A 19232-nucleotide genomic window follows, 5' to 3' on the forward strand; every position below is an offset into this window, starting at 1 on the left:
ACATAAATTTTAGAATAAGCTTTTTTTTCTATCTGCAAAAGAATCTTGCTGGGATTCTGATGGTAATGCTGCTAAACCTATAGATCAGTTTTGAGGAAAATCGACATCTTTACTATGTTGGGTCCAAAACTTTTTTATTTTTTATTTTTTTTATTTTTTTGAGACAGGGTCCAGTCTTGCTCTGTCACTGGGCTCAAGCAATCCTCCTGCATTAGCCTCCTGAATAGCTGGGACTACAGGCACACACCACCACACCTGGCTAATTTTTGTATTTTTATTTTTAGTAGAGACAAGGTCTTGCTATGTTGCCCAGGCTAGTCTCCAATGCCTGAGCTCAGGCGATCCTACCACCTCAGCCTCCCAAAGTGCTGGGATTACAGGCGTGAGCCACTGCGTGCAGCCTAAATTTATTTTTATGTTGTGAACTTGGAATATCCAACCAACAGTAAAGATTACCTAGTACTTCCTAACATGGGATTCTCCTATTTGTTCATCCTAGGATCGTGCTCCTCTGTGGAGCAAGTGCCTCCATGAAATGCCATATTTTGTGAAGAAAGTGCATGCAGGAATATTCAGGAGTCCAGCATGTAGTCATGGCAGCCTTAGGTATTTGAGACCAACCAACCCTCCTGATGAAGACAACCATAACTCATGCAGGCATGAGTCTGTAAGCATTCTTAGTCTGTAAGCACCTTTTGAAAGGTTTCCTATCTGGGACAGAGATAGACACTCTTTTTTTTTTTTTTTTTTTTTTTGAGATGGAGTTTCGCTATTGTTGCCCAGGCTGGAGTGCAATGGTGTGACCTCTGCTCACCGCAACCTCCACCTCCTGGGTTCAAGCAATTCTCCTGCCTCAGCCTCCTGAGTAGCTGGGATTACAGGCATGCGCCACTATGCCCTGCTCATTTTGTATTTTTTAGTAGAGACAGGGTTTCTCCATGTTGGTCAGGCTGGTCTCGAACCCCCGACCTCGTGGTCTGCCCGCCTCGGCCTCCCAAAGTGCTGGGATTACAGGCGTGAGCCACCGTGCCCGGTCGACACTTTCTAATAGTCAATTAAGTAAGTTAATAACTGCCTGGGCAGAAAATGCAGTATTCAGCTAATCCCAAACTTGGAAGGAATTTTCTACCTTTTCAGTTTCATCTTCTTAAAACTCATCATTTTGAGAGTACTTTGGAGTTACTTGAATATTAATTCTCAGCATGCATTCAACTTAATTACCTTAATGTCCCAGGATTTTAATAACCCTTAAAATTTCCATGTCAATTTTCATCAGGGAACCTTGTCCTTGAATGCTGCTGCTGTGACTTCCTGTAGAAGTTCTTTAATTGGAACACACTTGGGCAGAGCCTTCCCTTTCATATGGAGCACAAAAGTAGCTGCCATGCTCAATTTGCAGTCCTCTTTATTGTGCGGGGATTTTTTTAATTTTTTATTTTTTGAGATGGAGTTTCACTCTTGTCCCCTAGGCTGGAGTACAATGGCGCCATCTTGGCTCACTGCAACCTCCGCCTCCCGGGTTCAGGCAATTCTCCTGCCTCAGCCTCCCGAGTAGCTGGGATTACAGGCGCCCGCCACCACTCCTGGCTAATTTTTGTAGTTTTAGTAGAGACAGGGTTTCACCATGTTGGCCAGGATGGTCTCGAACTGACCTCAAGTAATACACCCACCTTGGCCTTCCAAAGTGTTAGGATCACAGGCGTGAGCCGCTGTGCCTGGCCTGTACAGGAATTTTGACGAAATCTACAGTGTTAACAGAACCCGTGGTATAAATTTATCCCAAGTATCAGTGTCACAAATACTCTTTGCGTCTAAGAAACATGCTTTCTTGGAAGCAACACTGGGAAAGCTAAGTGATTTCACTTTCGCCCACCACAGGAATGAAGTCTTACTGCATTTATTAGCAATACCCATGGTTGAATCTCTTTTACTTATTTTCTTTTTTCCAACCTTTTCATTTTCTTGCATGGACATCTGAAAGTTGCCTCTAGGCCGGGCATGGTGGCTCATGCCTGTAATCCCAGCACTTTGGGAGGTGGGCATATCACCTGAGGTCAGGAGCTTGAGACCAGCCTGGCCAACATGGTAGAAGCCTCTACTAAAAATACAAAAATTAGCCAGGCCTGGTGGTGTGCACCTGTAATTCCAGCTACTTGGGAGGCTGAGGCAGGAGAATTGCTTGAACCCAGGAGGCAGAGGTTGCAGTGAGCCAAGATGGTGCCACTGCACTTCAGCCTGGGCAACAGAGTAAGATTCCATCTCAAGAAAAAAAAAAAAAGTTGCCTCCAAATTTTGGAGTGAGATAAAGTATATCAAATGAAACGTTAAAGCTATTTTTTTAAAAGTGGGCCAGGTGTGGTGGCTCATGCCTGTAATCCCAGCACTTTGGGAGGCTGAGGCAGGTGGATCATTTGAGGTCCGGAGTTCGAGACCAGCATGGGCAACATGGCGAAACCCAATCTCTGCTAAAAATACAAAAATTAGCTGGGTGTTGTGGTGCACGCCTGTAATCCCAGCTACTTGGGAGGCTGAGGCAGGAGAACCACCTGAACCTGGGAGACAGAGGTTGCAGTGAGCCAAGATCGTGCCATCGAGACAGAGCACCTGGGTGACAGAGTGAGTCTCCGTCTCTTTTTTTGCAGAGTCTTACTCTGTTGCCCAGGCTGGAGTGCAGTGGCGCAATTTGGGCTCACTGCAACCTCCGCCTCCTGGGTTCAAGTGATTCTCCCGCCTCAGCCTTCTGAGTAGCTGGGATTACAGACGTGCGCCACCATGCCCGGCTAATTGAGACTCCATCTCAGAAAAAAAAAGATCGGGTGCAGTGGCTCACACCTGTAATCCCAGCACTTTGGGAGGCCGAGGCGGGCAGATCACGAGGTCAGGAGATCGAGACCATCCTGGCTAACACGGTGAAACCCTGACTCTACTAAAAATACAAAAAAATTAGCTGGGCGTGGTGTCGGGCGCCTGTGGTCCCAGCTACTCCGGAGGCTGAGGCAGGAGAATGGCATGAACCTGGGAGGCGGAGCTTGCAGTGAGCCAAGATCGCGCCACTGCACTCCAGCCTGGGCGACAGAGCGAGACTCCGCCTCAAAAAAAAAAAGAAAAAGAAAAAGTGTACTGTTTTGGTTTTTTACCAAACAAGAAGGAATATTTTGAGACAGGAAAATTTGGATTTAACGGTGATAATAAAAAGAAGAATGGGAGGAGGGTGAGTCTTACCTAAAGTTTGGCAGCGGAGCAACCCAGGTCATCCTATTCATTTCCTGCTTCGCAGGAGCTGGGATACAACTCTTAGGTTTTATCTAATTCTACAGGGAGGTAGGGTTTTATCTTCCTGAATTGTTTTAGAAACAATTGTTTTATCTTCCTTACAGAAGCGCATCAAGACTGGATGGTTCCTATGACTGTATTTTCTACTAAGGTAGATAAAATAACTAATGAATAGTAGTGTCAATAGAGTGGACACAGCTATAGACTTACTATGTTTTAATGATTAAGCAGTGAAAATAAAGGTGTAGCAAGATGTGTTAAGTACTGGAAGACAAGTATGTATTTTGGGAATAGCTCTGTTTAAAACCCCAAGAGGGCCGGGCGCGGTGGCTCTCGCTTGTAATCCCAGCACTTTGGGAGGCCGAGGCGGGCGGATCACGAGGTCAGGAGATAGAGACCACGGTGAAACCCTGTCTCTACTAAAAATACAAAAAAAAAAATAAAAAAATAAAAGAAAAATTAGCCGGGCGCAGTGGCGGGTGCCTGTAGACCCAGCTTCTTGGGAGGCTGAGGCAGGAGAATGGCGTGAACCCGGGAGGTGGAGCTTGCAGTGAGCCGAGATCGCGCCACTGCACTCCAGCCTGGGCGACAGAGCAAGACTCCATCTCAAAAAAAAAAAATAATAATAAATAAATAAATAAATAATAAAACCCCAAGAGAGGAAGTAGTGTCACTCCAGCCATATGTGTGCCTTTTCTTCCCTTAGAAGCTTTCAATTTCCGGCTGGGCATGGTGGCTCACACCTGTAATCCCAACACTTTGGGAAGCGGAGGTGGGCGGATCACCTGAGGTCAGGAGTTCAAGACCAGCCTGGCCAACATGGTGAAACCCCGTCTCTACTGAAAGTACAAAAATTAGCTGGGCGTGGTGGTGCGCGCCTGTAATCTCAGCTACTCGGGAGGCTGAGGCAGGAGAATTGCTTGAACCCGGGAGGCAGAAGTTGCGGTGAGCTGAGACCATGCCATTGTATTCCAGCCTGGGCGGCAGAGTAAAACTCTGTCTCAAAAAAAAAAAAAAAAAAAAAGCAGCTTTCTGTTTCCTCCTAGTGGAGGAGGTATGGAGTGCTCTTGTTTGTTTGTTTGTTTGTTTGTTTATTTGAGACAGGGTCTTACCCTGTCGCCCAGGCTGGAGTGCAGTGGCATGATCTCGGCTCACCGCAACCTTTGTCTCCCAGGTTCAAGTGATTCTCCTGCTGCAGCCTCCCAAGTGGCTGGGATTACAGGCATGCGCCACCACACTTAGCTAATTTTTGTGTTTTTAATAGAGACGGGGTTTTACCATGTTGGCCAGGCTGGTCTTGAACTCCTGGCCTCAAGCGATCCACCCGCCTTGGCCTTCCAAAGTGCTAGGATTACAGGCATGAGCAACCACACCCAGCCTAGTGCCTCTGTTTAAGGCCAAATCTTCTATTTGTTTCTCAGGAACCTAGCGCTTGTGGTTGTCTCTCATCTATTCATGCATCATCTATATTTCCCACTCTCCTGGCTCACTCCCTTAATATCACCCATCTATTTTTGGGGGGGCACAGTTGGGGTACAGGGTCTCACTCTGTCACCCAGGCTGGAGTGCAGTAGCACCATCACGGCTCACTGTAGCCTTGACCTCCTAGGCTCAAGCAATCCTCCCACCTCAGCCTCCCAAACTGTTGGAATTACAGGCATGAGCCACAGTGCTCGGCCCAATATCACCCATCAAGCCCTCTTGATCTTATGTCCCTCTGCAGCTTGCCGCTCTGTTTTTTTTTTTGTACTGCCCCCTGCTTCCTGCAAGACCTCAAATCCACTGTGTCTACTTCCTTGCCTTATTTTTATTCTACTCTAATCAGCTTTTGTCATCCCAAAGAAGTGGCTCCTATAAGTCACAGTCGGCCGGGCATGGTGGCTCATGCCTGTAATCCCAGCACTTTGAGAGGCCAAGGTGGGTGGGTCATGAGGTCAGGAGATCAAGAACATCCTGGCCAACATGGTGAAACCCTGTCTGTACTGAAAATACAAAAAATTAGCCGGGCGTGGTGGCTGGCACCTGTAATCCCAGCTACTCGGGAGGCTGAGGCAGGAGAATCACTTGAACCCGGGAGGCGGAGGTTGCGGTGAGTTGAGATCGTGCCACTGCACTCCAGCCTGGCAACAGAGTGAAATTCTGTCTCAAAAAAATTAAAACAAAAAGTCACAGTCACCTGTTCTTTGTCGTTTTGCTAGGCCCTTCAGCAGTACTGTACACTGAGTACATCCTCATGGACATGCTGTAGTCCCTAGGTTTCCATGTGCGCACACTTCTTGCTTCTCCTCCACTTTGGCCTCTCATGCCTGGCCCTCTTTCTCCTCACAACCCAAATATTAGACAATATATCACAAACAAATCCCAAAGTGCTGGGATTACAGGCATGAGCCACTGTGCCCGGCCTACTTAAGTATTTTCATAGATTATCTAATGTTCAAATAATGCAATATTCCTCAGCATCTGAACAAATGCATGGAATGGATGGTGGATAGCAAGAGATACTTGTACTTTCTCCCTGCCTTTCCCTGCCTTCTCCAGGGTCCCCCCACATCTCATTAAGTGGCATCTTCTTTCACCTAGTCACTCAGGTCAAAGCTGGGAAGTCATTCCTTTTTTCTTTCTCTCATACCACTTGTCATTGAATTTCCTAAGTTCTATCTCCACACCTGCCCACTGCATCATCACCACTGCTAAAATCCTGAGCCAAATTAACTTTTTTTTTTTTGAGACAGAGTTTTGCTCTTGTTGCCCAGACTGGAGTGCAATGGCGCGATCTCGGCTCACTGCAACCTCCGCCTCCTGGGTTCAAGCAATTCTCCTGCCTCAGCCTCCTGAGTAGCCGGGATTACAGGCGTGTGCCACCACGCCCGGCTAATTTTTGCATTGTTAGTAGAGACGGGGTTTTGCCATGTTGGCCAGGCTGGTCTCGAACTCCTGACCTCAGGTGATCTGCCCGCCTTGGCCCCTCAAAGTGCTGGGATTACAGATGTGAGCCACAATGCCCAGCTGAGCCAAGTTAACTTCTTTCCTCATCTGAACTACTGGAACAGCCTCCTTACCTGGTCTCCCTGACTCCATCATGACTTACTATACAAGACTCCTGCCAACCTTCCCTCATCCACTGTGCTCCTATCATACCAGCCGCCTTTCAATCCTTAACTGCGCCAAGTTCATCCTTTCTGCTGGAACCTCCTTTCTTCACATGGCTGTCTCCTCCTCATTCAGGACTCAACTCAAGTGTCACTTCTCCTGAGAGGCTCTCCCTGACATCCCTAACTAACTACTCTAATTATAAAGTTCCAAGGAAGCGCTACAGAAAAGACATCCGTCCCCTGACAGGGCTCTGGGCTAGTCTCTTCCCTATGGGAGGTGGGGCAGGAGCTGCTGAGGCTCATGATTCTTCTTTGGCCACCTCACTCCCAGCTGATGAGGGACAGGTCAAGGACAGCCTGTGCTTCCACTGGCTCCTGGTCACTACATGTAGCGCACTCCAGGTAGACACGTTCTTCCTGGCTCCCATATTATGAGCTCATCAGACAGCCTCCCCTGCTGTCTTCCTGCCTTGAAAGGATCTAACATGAAAGCACTTTTACTTTCTAAAAGTAAAATGCTCTCTATTCATGGGCAAGAGATTACCACCTCACTGACTGGGACCTTCAGCTAATGCCTTTCTTTCTGGGCATTGCTTTCTTTGCTATGAAGTGAGAAGAACCATACTTGCCGTATACAATTAAGAAGTGATCTATTCAAAGGGTCACTTGATGACCGAGTGCAATGGCTCACACCTGTAATCCCAGCACTTTGGGAGGCCGAGGCAGTGGATTACTTGAGGTCAGGAGTTCAAGACCAGCCTGGCCAGCATGGTGAAACCTTGTCTCTACTAAAAATACAAAAATAGCTGGGCATGGTGGCAGGCGCCTGTAGTCCCAGCTACACGGGAGGCCAAGGCAGGAGAATCGCTTGAACCCAGGAGGTGGAGGTTGCAGTGAGCCGAGATTGCACCACTGCACTCCAGTGTGGGCAATAGAGTGAGACTCTGTCTCACAAGAAATAAAAGAGTTGATGATTCCATGGTTCCTATGGACATATAATAGTTGACTGTCACAAAAAATATAGCTCTGGCCGGGCACAGTGGCTCACACCTGTAATCCCAGCACTTTGGGAGGCCAAGGAGGGCAGATCACCTGAGGTCGGGAGTTCAAGACCAGCCTGACCAACATGGAGAAACCCCGTCTCTACTAAAAATACAAAATTAGCCAGGCATGGTGGCGCATGCCTGTAATCCCAGCTACTCAGAAGGCTGAGGCAGGAGAATCACTTGAACCCGGGAGGCAAAGGTTGCAGTGAGCGGAGATCGCACCATTGCACTCCAGCCTGGGCAACAAGAGCGAAACTCCGTCTCAAAACAAAAGAAACAAACAAACAAAAAACCAAAACCCTGCCCCAATCCTTCCACTACTCTCCCATGGGAGGAAGCTCAGAGCCACCCTGACTGCTCTTCATTTCACCACCTCTCTCCATTTGTCAGTGACCTGAGGCTGCCTCATTGTTTCTGAGCACTGTTCATATCAGCTGTTCTTCACGCTTCCTTCAGCCTAGACCCCAGAAACAGTTGCCCCTCTGCCTTCATTCTCTCACCCTTCTGTAACAGATATCCCCTTCCACTCCTTCCTTCCTAACAGAACCCCAATTTGGTTCAGGATGGCAATGTGCCTCTCTAAGAATACTTGGCTCCTCAGCCTTGTACCCCAGGAGAGACTTGCCTCCCAGTTCCAGTCAATGTAGTAATGGGAGTAGGTGGGAGTATTAGGTGGAAGTCCATGGGGCGGGTGCCCCTTCCCAAGCAAAGCCTCACAAGAGGCTTTTGGCTCTTCTCTTTTTTCTCTCCTAGAACTTGGAGCGTGATGCCCAGAAGTGTGTGAACTGGTCTGTGACCACAAAGATGAGAACCGCATGCTGAGATTGGTGGAATGGAGACTTCAGTGAGCCTACATGCAGATGACATGGTGACACCCGTGCCCAGCCTGAGCTGTTTTCTTCTGGCCCTCTTATTACATGAGAAAAATAAACCCCTATGTACCTTGGCCTCATCCCCTCGGCTGTCTATTCTTGCAACTTTGGGGCAGGTTTAAATTTTTTTCTAAATTAAAAATTGGGGCCAGGTGCAGTGGCTCATGCCTGTAATCCCAGCACTTTGGGAGGCTGAGGCAGGCGGATCGCTTGAGCCCAGGAGTTACCAATGAAATGGAGTGATGTCTGGGATTTGCTTCCAAATAGAGGGGAAGTGGGTCAGGGTATAGATGAAACAGGATTGATCATAGTTGACAGTTGTTGGAGTTGGGTAATTGGTAAGTCTTTAAAAAAATATTCTCTTTAGATAAATTCCCAAGAATGTTGTGCGAACACTTATGAGCTTGACATTGTGTTATGAATTGATTCTTTTTTTTTTTTTTTGGAGAGACAGAGTCTTGCTCTGTTGCCCAGGCTGGAGTGCAGCGGCTCAATCTTGGCTCACTACAACCTCCGCCTCTGGGGTTCAAGCGATTCTCCTGCCTCAGCTTCCCAAGTAGCTGTGACTACAGGTGTGTGCCACCATGCCCAGCTAATTTTTGTATTTTTTAGTAGAGATGGGGTTTCACTACATGTTGGTCAGGCTGGTCTTGAACTCCTGACCTCAGGTGATCCACCTGCTTTGGCCTCCCAAAGTGCTGGGATTACAGGTGTGAGCCACCGTGCCCGGCCTTTTTTTTTTTTTTTTTTTTTGACACAGCGTCTTGCTCTGTCACCCAAGCTGGAGTGCACTGGCATGATCTTGGCTCACTGCAACCTTCACCTCCTGGGTTCAAGCAATCTTTTCCCCTCAGCCTCCCGAGTAGCTGGGACTATAAGCCCCCACCACCATGCCTGGCTAATTTTTGTATTTTTTGTGGAGGCAGGGTCTCACTGTGTTGCCCAGGCTGGTCTCAAACTTCTGGGCTCAAGGGATCCTCCCACCTTTGCCTCCCAAAGTGTTGGGATTACAGGCCTGAGCCACCTGGCCCGGCCTGGATCAGTTCTTCTCCACACTGCTAATGGTGCATAATTGCTATCTGCTTAAACCCCATGGTTTGTGGTTCCTGAAACACATTTGTCTTCTCCTAATGTAAATGATTTGAAAAGGAGGTAAAAGGTATTCTGGTTCCAGCCCCCTGCATGGGCTAAAAGGACACAAAAGGAAAAGTATGATGTTAGTAAGAAAAGGATTACGCAGCTCAAAAAAGCTGAGCCCAGGCTCCCTTGACTTCCTGCATGGCCCCTGTGCCCTCATCAACACCCCAAAATGCTAACTCCAGTTGGCTCCATTGTCCAAGCTCCCCTCCGATGCCTGCTTCTCCTAAACTGCCTGCCGCCACCCTGGTCGAGGTCCCCATCGATGCCCTCACCTTAATTGCTGCAGCAGCCTCAGAATTGGTCCAGCTGTCCTGAGGGCTCTCACATTCCATCCGTTCTCCACCCAGAAGTCAGAGCCACCTTCCCAAAGAGCAAATCAGATATATTATTCTTCCACTAAAATAAACCCTGCAGTGTCAGTTTTTTAAAAATGCAGGAAAAAGGCATATCACATAATTTAATTTTTTTTTTTTTTTTTGGGACGGAGTCTCCGTCTGTTGCCAGGCTGGAGTGCAGTGGCATGATCTCGGCTCACTGCAACCTCTGCCTCCAGGGTTCAAGCAATTCTCCTGCCTCAGCCTCCTGAGTAGCTGGGACTACAGGCATGCGCCAACACGCTCGGCTAATTTTTGTATTTTTAGTAGAGACGGGATTTCACCATATTGCCCAGGCTGGTCTTGAACTCCTGAGCTCAGGCAATCCGCCCACCTCGGCCTCTCAAAGTGCTGGGATTACAGGCGTGAGCCACCACGCCCGGCCTAAAAAAATTTTTCTGGGGGGGATCAGAGTCTGGTTCTGTCGCCCAGGCTGGAGTGCAGTGGTGCGATCTCAGCTCACCGCAGCCTCGATCACCCAGGCTCAAGTGACCCTCCTACCTCAGCTTTCCAAGTAGCTGGGACTACCGGTGTGCACCACCACATCCTAATTTTTTTATTTTTATTTTTAGTATTAATAGAAACTAGGTCTTGCTGTGTTGCCCAGGCTAGTTTTGAACTCCTGGGCTCAAGTGATCCTCCCGCCTCAGCCTCCCAAAGTGCTGGGATTACAGGCATCAGCCACAGTGCCAGGCCGATCATATAACTTATAACACAAATAGCAGTCTATTAATAACTGTCTCCCAGGCCAAGAAACAGCTTTGACAGCATCCCAGAGGCCCATCAGAGAGACTTTCCTGGCTGGACACGGTGGCTAACACCTGTAATCCCACCACTTGGGGAGGCCGAGGCAGGTGGATCATTTGAGGTCAGGAGTTCGAGACCAGCATGGGCAACATGGTGAAACCCTATCTCTGCTAAAAATACAAAAATTAGCTGGGTGTTGTGGTGCACGCCTGTAATCCCAGCTACTTGGGAGGCTGAGGCAGGAGAACCACCTGAACCTGGGAGACAGAGGTTGCAGTGAGCTGAGATTGGGCCACTGCATTCCAGCCTGGGCTACAGAGAAAGACTCCATCTCAAAAAAAAAAAAAAAAAATACTCTTTTCTAATCTTAACCCCTTCTTCCTAGGGGCAGCCACACTCCTTCCTTGCTTTGTAGTTTAATCACCCACATACACAGCCCTAAATTTTGCTTTGCCTGTTTTTGAGCTTTCTTTGTTGTATAATATTCCATTTCATGAACACCACAATTTGTTTGTTTGTTTGTTTGTTTTTGAGACAGAGTCTTGCTCTGTCACCCAGGCTGGAGTGCAATGGCACAATCTCAGCTCACTGCAACCTCCGCCTCCTGGGTTCAAGCAATTCTCCTGCCTCAGCCTCCCGGGTAGCTGTGATTACAGGCGCCTGCCACCACGCCCGGCTAATTTTTGTATTTTTAGTAGAGACACGGTTTCATCCTGTTGGCCAGGCTGATCTCAAACTCCTGACCTCAGGAGATCCGCCCACCTCGGCCTCCCAAAGTGCTGGGATTACAGGCGTGAGCCACCGTGGCCGGCCAACCACAATATATTTAATCCATTTTATTATTGCTGGACATTTGAGTTGTTTCCAATATTTTGCTATTGAGAACAATTGCAAAGCAAGATTGGGGGTTACAGAATTTTCAAACCGACACAAAAGTAGAGAAGGAATGGTATAATGAACCCCCATAGCGCTGTCTGCAGCTTCAACAATTAACACTGCAATGCAATTGTTTGTAATGAGGGATGCGCATCAGAATCTCTGGAGGTGCCTTTGCCAAACACACAGGCTCCAGTTCAATCTCTGGAGATTCTGAGTTGTTGGCTTGGCTTGTGGGTTGGGAATGTGTAGTTTGCAAGCATTCCCCATATGACTTTGGGGCACACCTCTGGGTAGGAATCACTGTTTCAGTGGCTCCTTGTTGCCCTTATTCTTTAATGTGACTGATATGGCCTGGCTCCTGCTTTAGCTTTCCTACTTTTTTGCTTGCCTTTTATTTATTTATTTATTTATTTGAGACAGAGTCTAGCTCTGTCACCCAGGCTGGAGTGCAGTGGCACGATCTCAGCTCACTGCAACCTCCACCTCCTGGGATCAAGAGATTCTCCTGCCTCTAAGCGATTCTCCTGCCTCAGCCTCCCGAGTAGCCGGGACTACAGGTGTGCACCACTACATCCAGCTAATTTTTGTATTTTCAGTAGACATGAGGTTTCACCATGTTGAGCAGGCTGGTCTTGAACTCCTGACCTCAGGTGATCTGCCTGCCTCGGCCTCCCAAAGTGCTGGGATTAAAGACGTGAGCCACCGCACCTGGCCAATTTATTTATTTATTTATTAGAGGCGGAGTCTTGCCATATTGCCCAGGCTGGTCTCAAACTCCTGGGCTCAAGCAATGATCTCACCTTGGCTTTTATTCCTAAAGTCAGATTACAGGTGTGAGCCACCGTGCCCAGCCCCTACTTTTTTTTTAAACTACTCCCTCCTTTACACTCTCACTCTAGCCACACTAAGCCACGTTTATTCTTCTGATGTTTTTCTCGCTTCCTGGCTTTTGCACATGCAGTTTCTTTCTTTCTTTTTTTTCTTTTTTTCTTTTTTTTGGAGGCAGAGTCTCGCTCTGTCACCCAGGCTGGAGTGCAGTGGTGGAATCTCAGCTCACTGCAACCTCCGCCTCCCAGGTTCAAGTGATTCTTGTGCCTCAGCCTCCTGAATAGCTGGGATTACAGGCATGAGCTACCACACCCAGCTAATTTTTGTAGTTGTAGTAGAGATGGGGTTTCACCATGTTGGCCAGGCTGGTCTTGAACTCCTGATCTCAGGTGATCTGCCCACCTGGGCCTCCCAAAGTGCTGGGATTACAGGCATGAGCCACCATGCCCGGCCTGCACATGCAATTTCTGTCAAAGACATGCTTTCCTTTCCCTTTCTTCTGCCTATTTTCTCCTTTAAATCTCTTTATAGTGGCTGGATCAGTCAGGGGCCTGAGAGAAAACAGAAGCACACCTGGCAAGATTTTTTTTTTTACTTGTATTTTTTAAAGTTTACATAGAGTAAAACTGAATTTTTGAGGCTGTACAGTTCTGATTCTAACTCATACACAGACTGTGTAATCACCACCACAGTCAGGACACAGAGCATCTCCATCATCTCTAAAGTCTCCCTCTTGCTGTTTCTATCACACCCTCCCCTGACTACCAATGATCTGTTCTCCATCACTGTGGTTTTGCCTTTTCCAGAGTATCATATAAATGGAATCATATCGCACGTAATCTTTTGGACTGGCTTCTTTCACTCTGCATGCCTTAGAGATTCAACCATGTCGTTGTGAGCATTAGTACACCTTTCCTTTTATCTTGGAGTAAATACAGTATTTCATTGAATTGACATACCACAATTAGTTTAACCATTGACATGTCGAAGGACATTTTGATGGCTTCTAGTTTTTGGTGATTATGAATAATGATGCCATAAGCATTCATGTACAAGTTTTTCTATGAAAATAGTTTTTATTGGATCACATGGTAAGTGGATATTTAACTTTATAAGAAACTGCCAAACTGGTTTGCATATATTTATTTACTGAGACAGAGTTTTGCTCTGTCACCCAGGCTGGAGTGCAGTGGCACGATCTCGGGTCACTGCAACCTCCACCTCTCAGATTCAAGCGATTCTCCTCTCTCAGCCTCCCAAGTAGCTGGGATTACAGGAGTGTGCCACCACACCCGGCTAATTTTTGTGTTTTTAGTAGAGACAGGGTTTCACCATATTGGCCAGGCTGGTCTCAAACTCCCGACCTCAGGTGATCCGCCTGCCTTGGCCTCCCAAAGTGCTGGGATTACAGGTGTGAGCCACTGTGCCTGGCCCCAAACTGTTTTCCAGTGCTGTACCATTTTGAACTCCCACCAGCAGTGTATGAGAGTTCCAGGGGCTCTTCCATCTTACCAGCTGGTGTTGTCAGGGTGTTTTTTATTCCAGCCATTCTAATATTTAACTTAATATCTCATTGTGATTTTGTTTTGCATTTCCCTAACAGCCAACAATGTTGAGCATCTATTCATGTGCTTATTTGCCATCTATAATTATTTTGGTGGAATATCCATTCAAATCTTTTGCCCATTTAAAAAATTGGCTTGTTTTCTTATTGTTGAGTATTGAGAGTTCTTCACATATTCTGGATATAGGTCCCTTGCCAGATATGTGATTTGCAAATATTTCCTTTCTGGAGCTTTTCTTTCCATTCTCCTAACAGTGTCTTTTTTGTTGTTGTTGTTTGAGACAGGGTCTCGCTCTGTTGCCCAGGCTGGAGTGCAGTGGTGTAATCTTAGCTTACTGTAGCCTCAATCTCCCTGGCTCCAGCGATCCTCATACCTCAGCTCTTGAGTAGCTAGGACTACAGGCACATGGCACTACACCTGGCTAATTTTAAAGTTTTTTGTAGAGACAGGCCTCACTATGTTTCCCAGGCTGGTCTCGACCTCCTGGGCTCAAGTGATCCTCCCACCTCAGCCTCCCAAAGTGCTGGGATTACAGGCATATGCCACGGTGTCTGGCCCTAACAGTGTCTTTTGGGGACCAAAATACTTTTAAGTTTGGTGATGCCCAGTTTACTGATTTTATCTTGTACGGATCAACTTTTGGACTTAAGTCTAATAACTCTTCTTTTTTTTTTTTTTTTTTTTTTTGTTTTTGAGATGGAGTCTTGCTCTGTCACCCAGGCTGGAGTGCAGTGGTGTGATCATGGTTCACTGCAGCCTTGACCTCCCGGCTGAAGTGATCCTCCCACCTCAGCCTCCTAGGTAGCCAGGACTACAGATGTGCACCACCACAGTCAGCTAATTTTTGTATTTTTTGTAGGTGGGGTTTCACCATGTTGCCCAGGCTGGTCTTGAACTCCTGGGCTCAAGCAATCCTCCTGCCTTAGCTTCCCTAAGTGCTGGGATTACAGGCGTGAGCCACCACGCCCGGCCAATTGGAAGGTTTTTAACTACAAATTCAATTTCTTTATTAGACATGGGACTATTCCACTATGTATTTCCTCTTGGGTAGTTGTGGCTTTCAAGAAATTGGTTCATTTAATCTAAGTTGTCAAATTTATGTAAATATTTATTTATAGTATGCCCTTACTTTTTTTAATATCTGTGGTATCTATTGTGATACCCACTCTTTTATTCCTGACATTGGTAATTTGTGTCTTTCTTTGTTTCTTTGTCAGTCTGGTTAGAGGTTTATCAATTTTACTGATTTTATTTTTTTCAAAAAACTAGCTTTCAGTTTCATTGATTTTCTTTATTGGCTTTCTGTTTTCTTTCTTTTTTCTTTGTTTTTTTTTTTTTTCTTTTTTTTTGAGACAGAGTTTCGCTCTTGTTGCCCAGGCTGGAGTGCAGTGGCATAATCTCGGCTCACTGCAACCTTTGCCTCCTGGGTTCAAGTGATTCTCCTGCCTCAGTCTCCTGAGTAGCTGGGATTATAGGCGCCTGCCACTACGCCTGGCAAATTTTGTATTTTTAGGAGAGACAGGGTTTCACCATGTTGGCCAGACTGGTCTAGAACTCCTGACCTCAAGTGATCCACCTGCCTCGGCCTCCCAAAGTGTTGAGATTACAGGTGTGAGCCACAGCGCCCGGCCTGTATCTCATAACAATACAAAAATTAGCCAGGCGTGGTGGCGCGCACCTGTAGTCCCAGCAACTTGGGAGGCTGAGGCAGGAGAATTGCTTAAACCCAGGAGGCGGAGGTTGTAGTGAGCTGAGATTGCACCATTGCACTCCAACCTGGGTGACAGAGCGAGACTCCGTCTCAAAAATAAATAAATAAATAAATAAACAAACAAATAAATAAATAAATAAATAAAAATAAAAATAAAATAAAAGTAGACTTCAGAGCAAGAAAATACCAGGGATAGAAAGGGACATTACAAAATGATAAAAGGGCTAATTCACCAAGGAGACAGAACAATCCTAAATGTGTACAAGTGTCCAAATTCAAAATATGGGGAGCAAAAACTGAGATAATTGAAAAGAGAAATGGACGAACCTACAATTATAGTTAGAGACTTAAACACTCCTTTCCCATTAATTGATAGACCAAGTAGGGGGGAAATCAGCAAGGATATAAAAGAATTGAGCTGGGGCCAGGCGCGGTGGCTCATGCCTGTAATCCCAGCACTTTGGGAGGCCGAGGCAGGCAGATCATGAGGTCAGGAGTTTGAGACCAGCCTGGCCAACATGGTGAAACCCTGTCTCAACTAAAAATACAAAAATTAACTGGGTGTGGTGGTGGGTGCCTGTAATCCCAGCTACTCTACTCCAGAGGCTGAGGCAGGAGAATCGCTTGAAACTGGAAGGCAGTGGGTGCAGTGAGCCAAGATTGCACCACTGCACTCCAGCCTGGGTGACAGAGAGAGACTCCGTCTCAAAGAAAAAAAAAAAAAAAGAATTGAGCAACACCATCAACCAACTGGATCTAATCAATGAGTGTAGAACATTCCATCCAACAACAGCAGAATATACGTTGTTTTGAGGTGCACATGAAACGTTTACCAAAGTAGACCATATCTTGTGTCATAAAACAAACCTTAACAAACTTAGGAGAATTGAAATAATGTAGAATGTGTTCTTTGTCCACAATAGAATTAAACTAGATAACAGATACCTTAAAAATCCCCAAGTACTTAGAAATTAAGTAGCACATGCTTAAATAGCTTATAGGTCAAAGAAAAAGCCTGAAGAGAAATTAGAAATTATTTTGAACTGAATGGTAATGCAAATACATCATACCAAAATCCGTGGCATGCAGCTAAAGTGCAGTGCTTAAAGGAAAATTTCTAGCATTAAATGCTTATGCTAGGAAAATCGCTGGGCAAGGTGGCTCATGCCTGTAATCCTACCACTTTGGGAGGCCGAGGCGGGACGATCACCTGAGGTCAGGAGTTCGAGACCAGCCTGGCCAAAATGGCGAAACCCCATCTCTACTAAAAACAACAAAAATTAGCTGGGCATGGTGGCAGGCGCCTGTAATCCCAGCTACTCTACTCCAGAGGCTGAGGCAGGAGAATCGCTTGAACCCGGGAGGCAGAGGTTGCAGTGAGCTGAGATCGTGCCACCGCACTCCAGCCTGGGCAAAAAGAGTGAGACTCTGTCTCAAAAAAAAAAAAAAAAAAAAAAAAAAGAAAAGTAGCCTATCCTATTTATTCAGATATTTACCATTCCTATTGCTTTTCCTTTATCCTAAAGTTCCACATTTCTTTCTGGTCTCATTTCCTTTCTGAAGAACCTCCTTTAGCTTTTGTTTTAGAGCAGGTCTGCTGGTGGCATACTCTCTCGGCTTTCCTTTGTCTGAGAATGTCTTTATTTTGCCTACATTTCTGAAGGATATTTTCACTAGATATAGAATTATGGTTGACAGTTTTTTTCACTTACAGCACTTTTAAAATGTAATTTTAAAACTTGACTTCGGCCACGTGCAGTGGCTCATGCCTATAATCCCAGCACTTTGGGAGGCCGAGATGGGTGGATCACCTGAGATCAGTCAGGAGTTCGAGATCAGCCTGGCCAACATGGTAAAACCTTGTCTCTACTAAAAATACAAAAATTAGCTGGGCATGGTGGTAGGCACCTGTAATCCCAGTAACTTGGGAAGCTAAGGCAGGAGAATCACTTGAACCCAGGAGGCAGAGGTTGCAGTGAGCTGAGATGGTGGCACTGCACTCCGGCCTGAGTGACAGAGCAAGACTCTGTCTCAAAACAAACAAACAAACAAACAAAAAACAGTATATATGAAGCACACACTGCATGCCAGACCCTTTGCTTACAGATACTATGGGGATACAGTGGTGAACCAACCAGCCAGCCAGTGATGGAAGTAAGGAGATTACAGCCCTTCCTCCCACTGGAAGTCTCTCTCACTGCCCTGTGTCCTGCCCAGGCCAAGTTCAGGCCCCTCTGGCATCCTTTTTATCTTCTCCAGAACTCTGACCCAGCACACAAATATTTATGTTTTTTAATTATTTTAAATTTATTTATTTATTTATTTTTGGAGACGAGGTCTCACTCTGTTACCCAGGCTGGAGTATAGTGATAATATCATAGCTCACTGCAGCTTGGAACTCCTGGGCTCAAGCAATCCTCCTGCCTCCGCCTCCCGAGTAGTTGGGACTACATGTGCACACCACCATGTCCAGCTAATTTTTAAACTTTTTGTAGAGACAGGGTCTTGCTATGTTGCCCAGGCTGGTCTTACACTCCTGGCCTCAAGCAATCCTCCCACCTCTGCTTCCCGAAGTGCTGGGATTACAGGCATGAGCCACTGTGCCTGGCTGTGCACACAAATAGAGTTTTCTCGCCCTTTCCTGTGAACTGAGTTGTATCCCCCAAAACTCATGTGTTGAAGCCCTTACCCCCAATGGGATTGTATTTGGAGAAAGGGACTTTGGGAGGTGATTAGGTTTGGATGAGGTCATGAGGGTGGGGCCCTCATGATGAGGTCAGTGTCCTCACAAGAAGAGACACCAGAGAGCTTGCTCTCTCTATGTGCACACACTGAGGAAAGGCCATGTGAGAACACAGCGAGAAGGTGGCCATCTGCAAGTCATAAAGAGAGCCCTCCCCAGAGCCTGATTGTGCTGGTACCTTGATCTCAGACTTCCAGCTTCCAGAAATGTGAGAAATAAATGCCTGATGCTTAAACCACCCAGTCTGTGGCATTTGGTTATGGCAGCCTGAGCTGACTAAGACACCCCTTGAGGTGACAAATGCCCCACGCCCTGCCCCAGTTCTAGGGGTATGGCTCATGATCCTTGGCTTCAGAGGCTGCTGATGGACATGAGTCCTGGGAGCTGTGGTAACGGCTCAAGATGCTGGGGTTCTGGGGTGAAGTGCCCAACCCATAGAACTGGGGCAGATGTGGGCCTGGCTCAGGGGATTGGCGGGGAGGGTGCTCTGCAATTGACATAGCACAGCAGGACCCCAGCCTGAAGCGCATTTGGGGTTCTTTGCAGCTTCTCGAGTGAAGTTTAAGTCCAGTGCACCCACAGCCGTGCGCCATTCTCGCCCCTTACCATGTTGCAGGTTCTGCTCCTTTAACAAGCAGGCTGGTTACCGAGAAGCAAGGATACATGGCACAGAGCATCCTCAGGGTCTTCAAGGGCGACACCCCCAGTGCTTAGGGCTTGCCCTGTGCCCTCTGGGTGGAGCTGGCCGGCCTCCCTGGGCCAATGGCCTCTCGGCACTCTGCAGCACAGTCAGCCTGGCCTGGGGTTGGGCAGGCAGCGTCCTGTGGCCTCACCTCCACCCTCCTGCCCAGCTGGCTGTGTCACACTCACCCTTTTTTTTTTTTTTTTTTTTTGAGACGGAGTCTTGCTCTGTCTCCCAGGCTGGAGTGCACTGGTGTGATCTTGGCTCACTGCAACCTCCG

At 47.0% G+C, this 19232-nt stretch overlaps 1 long non-coding RNA gene across 1 annotated transcript; it reads left to right on the forward strand.

Moving 5' to 3' along the window:
- Positions 1 to 484: 484 nt before the first annotated feature.
- LOC129530081 (uncharacterized) lies at positions 485 to 8365 on the forward strand. Its single transcript, XR_008675612.2, has 3 exons — positions 485 to 667; positions 3378 to 3424; positions 8165 to 8365. It is a non-coding gene; the product is annotated as an uncharacterized lncRNA (long non-coding RNA).
- The last annotated feature ends 10867 nt before the right edge of the window (positions 8366 to 19232 follow it).

The sequence above is a fragment of the Gorilla gorilla genome, chromosome X (genome assembly GCF_029281585.2).
Source record: "Gorilla gorilla gorilla isolate KB3781 chromosome X, NHGRI_mGorGor1-v2.1_pri, whole genome shotgun sequence".
Classification (NCBI taxonomy): domain Eukaryota; kingdom Metazoa; phylum Chordata; class Mammalia; order Primates; family Hominidae; genus Gorilla; species Gorilla gorilla.